The following is an 8,183-nucleotide window of genomic DNA, read 5'->3' on the forward strand; positions in this document are numbered from 1 at the left end:
ATGCAAGAGTAAATATACATATACTTTGCACATACATGTCCAGCTATGTGTGAGTGTGTATATGTTCAGACTTGGGTTCCTAGCATTAGCCATCTAAATCAAGACTTGGGCACCTACTGAAGTGTCTTATTTTCCGAGCTCCTGAACTCCGACTAGTGCTCATTTAAGTCAGTGGGAACTAAGAAAATCAAATCACTTACTTAGGTACCTGTAGTGCCGAGTGATAGGGTCCCAAGTTTGAAAAATTCTACCCATATATCTTCTCATGTAAAGTAAGCTCTAAAAATACACCACTTATTATTTCACGTTCCCTCCTAAAACAAGGATTGTATTAGGTATTTATAATTGACCGTGTGTGTGTGTGTGTGTGAGAGAGAGAGAGAGAGAGAGAGAGAGATTATCTCTTTACACAGCGATTGTGAGTGAGATAAAGCAGGAATTTCTTTCTCTCACACACAAAGGCAGACACACACACACACACACACATATGGATATATACTTTATTTCTGAGATATTTGGAAGCTTAATAATAAAGACCAGAACCTGTATTTTCTCAAATTCTAAAAAAAAAATAAAAAAATCTCGGGCCAGTGTTTTCTGGACTAAAACAAACCCAACAGATTATTTGAAAAACTAAGAGGAATTTAGTCTGGATAACATTTAGTAGTAGCTTCCAAATAAAATGATATATTCTGGGTTGGGTGTTTTTTTTTTTGGTTTGTTTCTTTTTCTTTTTCTTTTTTTCCTGACAAAAATAGGGGGTCAAGAAGTACCCTACACGCCTCTTTCCACCTCTTAAAAATATTCTACGTGCAGTCCCCTTTCCCAGTCAGACATCGGTTTGAGTTAAGTTTAAAAAGTTCTGTAGGGTTCTCTAGGAATACAGAAGCATAAACATACGACATCCTGGAATCAAACATGGCTTTTTTTGTTTAAAAGCAGAAAGAGAAAGAAAGACAGGGGGAGGACAGAGAGTGAATTTGCGGTGCCTTACCGCGTGAAGCCGGATTTGTAAACAAATCACTAATGAGCATAGACATGCTGGAGAGTTTGCCTTTCAGTCTATACGAAGAACCTTTTGTTGGTTTTCCAAGCGCAGAACAGAGGTTTTTATCCCCCCCCTCCTTTGTCCCCCTCTTGTTGAAGCTGGAGAATATTGCACCCCGTTTGCTGCCGGGAAACATCAGCAAAGATCTGTTAGCCGTTCTGCGAGGGCTTTCCTGCTCGGGGCTCATCTTTTTGTCGGATGCCTTCTGTTTACAACTGTCTGTCTGGGCGGGCGGGGGGGCGGGGGGGCGCGCCATTACAAAGTGAAGGTCAAGTTAGCATCCTACCTTATATGGCATATACAGCGGTCCTCCATTTTCGTGCCTTTGTCAGAACAGGGCTAAATGGCAATGGCCTGTCTTGGGCTAGTGAACATGGAGCTTTCTTTTTTTTTAAAAAAAAAGACCCCTCTTTAATTTGGGGGGCGTGGGGGAGGGGTGTCTCTCAGGCGCGGCTGAAGATGAAGATGGGGGAAAGACTGTGAGAATGCGACCAGACTTCATGACGATCGCAGGTTTGGCCCCCTCCTGTCCCCCCCGCACCCTTGGATTATAGACTTCAAACAAGGTCTCTCTCTCTCTCTCTCTCTCTCTCTCTCTCTCTCTACCTCCCAGCAAGATCCAAACACTTCTTCCATGGAGGAAATTAAACGTCATAAAGAAAAGTCCAATTAGGCTTTAATGTCTCTGAACATGACCATTTTCTCCAGAACACAGTGAAGTTCACTCGGTAAGGAGAAGGGCGCTGGGGTGGGGTGGCTAAGCATTTCTTGCCTCAAAAACAGCCAAACCCAAAATATATGTTTTAACATGTAATAATCATTAAATAGGGGAGGAGGGTGGGACTCTCCCGAGTTCAGAGACAATAGTTCGAACTCAGGCAAAAGAAAGCCTAGACATGGGGACATTTGTAAGTGTAGTGTAATGCAGCAGTTTGCCTGTCCCAGCAGCTGGTTATGCTGCAGATTTAGCTCGCTATAGTTAGGGATCCTGTACATAACGAGGCGGAAAAGGTGCATTTTCCATACTTAAAATCGAGGTGACATCCCAGACCCTTAACGCTAGCTACGGGCTAGGCGGTGAGCAAAATGCCATCATCCTTCAATAAAGTCGATAAGTCTTCCATGGATCTTCTAGTTCTCCAAATTCTACACTTCCCCCCGACCCTCCTCCATCCGGAGCTGTTTTCAGTGTGTGCAAAACTGAGTACATTTCCCTTTAAAAAAAAAAAAAGTCTGACCCATACAGTGTTCTATGCAAAATGGCAGGACTCCGAGACAGGGAGCTTTATCCTTAAAGGAAAATATTGATAGAGCCCATTGTGGTTATTTGCAAGCGATATCGCCAATATCTTAAGTTAGCCAAGAGAAACGCAGACTTCCAAACTTTGATTTCCTATCTTCCTTTTAGCTAGAGTGGCTGGGAATTCAGGCCAAGAGATGTTTGGAACTCAAAGGGATTCATTCACAGAAATGTGGAAAGATCCCTCAGACATTTTTTTTTCTTTTTTGTAAATAAACCTTTGATGGGGGGAAAAATGCTAGCAGGCTCTAGTCCATTAGATAAATGAATAGATCTCGCAATGACAGTTTCAAAAGCCACTTAATCTATGCAATGTGTGTCTGCATTTTCAGACCAATGCCAGATGTGCATCTCCAGCTTTATATACAGTTCTTGTTTTCCAGAACTCACTATAGTATATTGTTTACTTTGGGCTTGTGTGTCTTGGAGGGTTACCGGCGACAGCGGGTTGCTTCTCCTCAGCTGTATTTTGCAAAAGGGAGACTCAACAACAGTGGGAAATATGTTAATATATTTAATACTCTGAGCTTCCAAGAGGACTCAGCAACACTCCCCAGGATACCAGCACATGAACTATTTTTCTGTGATAGCCGTTTTTTTTCTGGCCTCTCATGCCTTAGACGTTACATTTGTAGTAAAAAATATGCCCAACACTCAGCTCTTAAAGCATAAGGTAGGATAAAATATTTAATTTCCATCGAAGAATGAGCTCTCTCATCATCAATATCTCTATGCTATACATATTATTTAGATAGATAGATAGGCATGCATATGTGTATGTGTCTATATAATAGATAATTATAAGATATGGCTCTAAAATATTTGTGTATGTATATATAGAGAGATAAATACTTAGCTGTAGATAATTAGATATAAGAGTATACAACTTTTTACAGTTATACATGTGTTTGTGTGTGTTGTGTGGGTAGATAGACAGATCATTTACACAACTCACATATGCGGTAGAGTGAAAAGAAAGGATATGTGTCTTTCGTCTACCAGTTTTGTATCCATAATTTACCTTCTCTCGAGTATTACTTGAACATGAAGTATTAAAGTCACATATATTATTACGTGAGAAATACGGGCACAGCAGGTTGAATATATATATATATATATATATATATTCCTAGAGGATGAAGTCGGTTACCATAACAAAGCCCTCATACTTTGTCCCCCATAGAGAAAAAGGATATGACTATTATCTATCATGCTTCAGCTAAACATCAGAAACTATTTAGAGTGGCAATGGTTGAAATGACCAAGAAAATGAACTTTTTAAAGAGCTCAGAGTTTGGGTTACGTTTGCATTTACGTGTGTACTCCTAAATATCTCCATTTATCCCTCTGTGTTGTCTAGATGAAAATAAGCGATAAATAAAGTACCTTGAATATTCTAAACATTCATATTTCTACACGGACTCAAGTTTTAGATCTAAAGAAAGACACATACAGAGAGACAGAAAGAGAGAAATTTGACGCCACAATAAAAATATTATCAAGAAACACTCATCCTTTATAACTGGAATGTATGTTGAATATACATATGGAATAAATGTCACCACGGAGCTAGCCCAAAGATTTTATTTCATTTTCTTCTGATAAATGTGTTTTTTTAAAGTAAGGTTTCAGTGGCGACGCTGATGTAGACTGAGAACTATTGAAGTCTATCCCATAAAATCTTGAGATTCTACTTTGATCAATGGTAGCCTGAGAGAAATATATCTCCGTACTAGCTGTAGTGAAAGATATGCAGGAACCAACATATAAAAATGGAGTTTTTTAAAAAATTATTTCCTATAAACCCATTGATTAAATACCCTCATGCTCGTGTGTGGACGTTGTACTAGAGCATTCTTGCGGATTATCCGCCGCACCTTTAATTCTCTATTTTCCATAATGTGGTATTTTGCTAAGAAAATGAGATACCAGCAGAATTCAAATGTTCTGTATCACATTATCCGACTTTTTTTAGGAAGTTAAGTACATTTCAAAGTTACCAACTTGGAGCATTTGGGAAATTAACCATTTCTGGAGTGTCTATGTCTGTATTTTATATATCTTTATTTTTATTTATGCAGGTAATTTTAGCAGGTTTTTTTTGGGGGGGGGGGGGGGAATTGTGCTGGTTAACGGCGCTATTTGCGTTTTCAGAGCCTCATGACGACTGTATTTTCCAACAAGAATATGAAAGACTTTAGCCTATTGTGAAGTTTCACTGAAATTCATTAAGCCAGTATATGTCATATGCATTTGTAGCCGTCGGGGAAATGTAGTTCTGCAGGGAAGAAGAATATTTTCATCACTAAATCCTACAGAGTCAACATAGCTCAGCGCTTCTTAGCACCCAGGGAAGGAAACATGCATTGAATTGGATTTCTGAAAAAAAATTGCAAAGTATGCACCACACAATGAGTGTTAGGTATATTACTTAATTACTGCACAAGATGAACTATTCTTTGGGCCTTGTTGGAGTCCTTTCTGTATGAATCTGACACCCCTACCACATTTCTACCATACAATATCTGCTTTGCCTGTGGTTAGGAAGCATAGTTTATCTGCTTTTATCTTTATTGAGTCCACATGATTTTGAACTTGCAGCTCAGGTCTACAGAGATCTAAGTCCTTTTTCCCTTTGAATTGTTCACAGCTTATACAGTCTTCTTTAGTAGACTGGCTTATATCCAATTAAATTTATCTTTGCCATTTGGGGACAATAATATTTTCCAAGAGCTTCCCACTTGTAGCTATTGTCTCCAGCTTTAGATTTCCTGGAGACACATGCGGTCTATAGTAATCTGTTTACTGGCGTGGATTTGTACACTTTATTTTTTTTTGAAGTCTATGAGTCTTGTTTTTAGGAAGTAATTGTAGTAACTGTACTGGGGGAGCGAGAGGGAGGAATCAGCTTTAGAACATCTGACAGGCCAAAGTCATTAGGCATCAGAAGTCTGAGCTTATTTAGCATAAACAAATCACATATCTGTGAAGCTGCCTGAAGATACATCGACCAACAAAATGATTTACACTCACTTTTAATGCATTTGCAGACAGATCGGGAATGCATACAATTCTGAAAATGCTACTTTCCCCAATCCGTGAGCCAAAGTAAATTGTGATCAGCCGCCTCTACTAGGTAAAGATGCAATGTATAAATAATGCATCAGATAACTTGAGATCACAATTCCTTTTAAACGCTTGGAATACTGCAGTAAGTGTCTATGGCTAAAATGGTAAGTCAACCCAGTACAAATAATATTTTATTTTCTCTTTTCCAGTTAGTGGATTCCATACTCCATGGCTCCAACAAAGAGCTCTTTATGATGACAAGTGCAGAAAAGTTTTATCCAGTGATAACTGGAATGTGGATACGATTTTACACTGCATAAAATAAATTAATTTTTTGGGGAGGAGGGGAAGGAAAATCAGAATTTCCCAGTGGAAAAAAAATGGATGGTTTATTGAGAATAGCTCAAGTACTGGTTATCCTAAATCAAAATATGACTTAAGAAGTTTATATCTATAAACTAAGCAACTTTCACACCAAAAAGTTTTATTTCGCTACCGTTGTTAGGTTTGGCTAGTTCAGTCAAAGCTACCCGGAGTTTACTTAAAGTTCATTTTAGCAACAAAGAGCCTTCTTGCGAAATGCCTATTTGCCTATTGAAAACACTATTAAATATGCAAAGTGTAGTCTTGATGTCAGGCAAATTAGTAGTCAGTCAAGGCAAAATGTGTTGGGTTTTCAAACACTTAATTCTTGCGATGGAATCGAATTGCATTTAGATGCTTGTCTGCAACAAATAGCCCGCTAGCTAGGGGAAAGGAGGTGAACGCTTCGCGCTCTCTGCTGCGTTTTCGTTTACTATGCTGATATGAGGAAACAAAATACACTACAAATATTGCCTCTAAGTAGGCAGTCCAGTTCATTGTAACCTCAAGATAGTATTCGAGCAACTTCCCTTCGAAAAATAAACGTATTTCCTCTCCTCCCCCACCCCTTAGGTTGTCTGTATGTGTATTTTGTTTTATTTTATTTTATTGCAGACTTGGCTGTGAAATGAACTCGATTAAAGTTCAGGGTCCCTACAGTTGATTACCCTTAAACTCATTTGACTTTTTTTTTTTTAAGGGAACTAGAAGGAATGCGAGTCTGCAGTCTTCATTCTGGCTTTTATGGTAGTCACTTTGGTGGTCAAATTCAAGTGCTATGACTCCACAGCTGTCTCTTCTGTGTTTCCTTGCAGGAAGCCGGCAAATCCTGCCCTTTAAACTGGATTTAAAAAACAAAATGGCAACAGGACTTGTTTTAGAGATATTTACCTACTAAGAGCAATACATTATTCACACACCTATAGGAAGGAGCTCATGTGTTATACCACACATACGTTTTAGCGACGACACCTAGGACTTTTTTCTCTTTCTCCTCCCCCCCCCCATGTCTTCTTTTTATTCAAATAAAATGGAGAAGACATAATCTCTAAACGTAATGTCTAAACCCCGAAGATGAAATCTGTGTTTTTACTAGGAGCCTTTTCCCTTTCAGTGTTCGATTCTGCCCCATGCAGGTTGCAAAGAGGAGGGAATTGGAAGAAAAATAATTGCACTCATAAACAATAGCTTAACATTATTAGTTTGTAGTTAGTATTAATATTGGCCCATAAAAAGATCACTGACACTTTAATTAAAAGTTTTGCCCAAAATGACACCCAAGACATAAAATGGGGGCAGATTACAAAACCAAGACACATATCTCGACCTCATGAGTTCTTTACTTTGTATTTATCAGCTAAGGGTGCATTAGAGAAAAAAATACATCTCATTTTGAGATTATAGACCTATTGATATAGCTATATACACACACATCCCGAGATCACTTATAAAAAGAGTTTCTTTGAAGATTTTTGGATAGAAAAACACCAACCTTGAGAAAAATTCAAATATGTGTTTAAAAAAACAACACAAGGCTCTGTTGCATTAAGACTGGCAACAGTGTTTAAATAAGGAAGAGTATGTATTCTTAGCATAAGAAGCCATCAAGGGATCCATAATACAGCAATTGAAATCGAGACACATTGCAATGTGCAATACTTTTGAAAGCTACACTGCAATGACCAATGTATTTTTTCTTTGTTTCTTAAGTGCTCAGATCTTAGCCCCGCTGCAAGACACAGACCTACCAATCTATTTCCTATCATTAAAATGAACTTTTCAAAAGCGTGTTGCTTATTAATGTCATTATGCTTTTCTATTATTGTTTTTTTTATATCAGCGTCCGCTTCCTTCTAGGACCTTGTGGAAGAAGTACTTGGTCTTTTCACTTTCTGTTAATATTGCGTCGAAATGAACCTACCTGCTGACTAAAATGGAAAGAAAAAAAAGTAGACCAGCGAAAATGAAAACTGAGAATAAAAATATTAAATGGATTAAATGACTGCAGCTCCGAGCTGTAGAATTTGTTTCTTGCGTTGTAATGTATTATTACTTGGATAGAGTTGTTGATAGTTTTCAAGATGAAATGATTAGCAAAACAAAAACACGCAGAAAAATCATGTCTACTCTTCTCCTTCCTAACCATATTGTTTACTGATAGCTCATGTGTCTGTGCTTTGGTTATTTCTTGTTGTTGTTCGAATTTACTGCAACACTTTTTGACAAGATATCACTAATAAAGACATTTTACTCTGTGATGGTGTGTTAATTTTGTTAGGAGGTATTTAACCTGTCTCCAAAGAGATCCCACGATGGAGTTTAGTTGGGGGAGGGGGACCTCTATGTAAACAGCTGAATTTTTATTTATTTTTCCTTTAACTGAACAATAGCAAAAGAGGAAAT

Source organism: Mauremys mutica, chromosome 20 (assembly GCF_020497125.1).
Source record: "Mauremys mutica isolate MM-2020 ecotype Southern chromosome 20, ASM2049712v1, whole genome shotgun sequence".
NCBI classification, from domain to species: Eukaryota; Metazoa; Chordata; order Testudines; family Geoemydidae; genus Mauremys; species Mauremys mutica.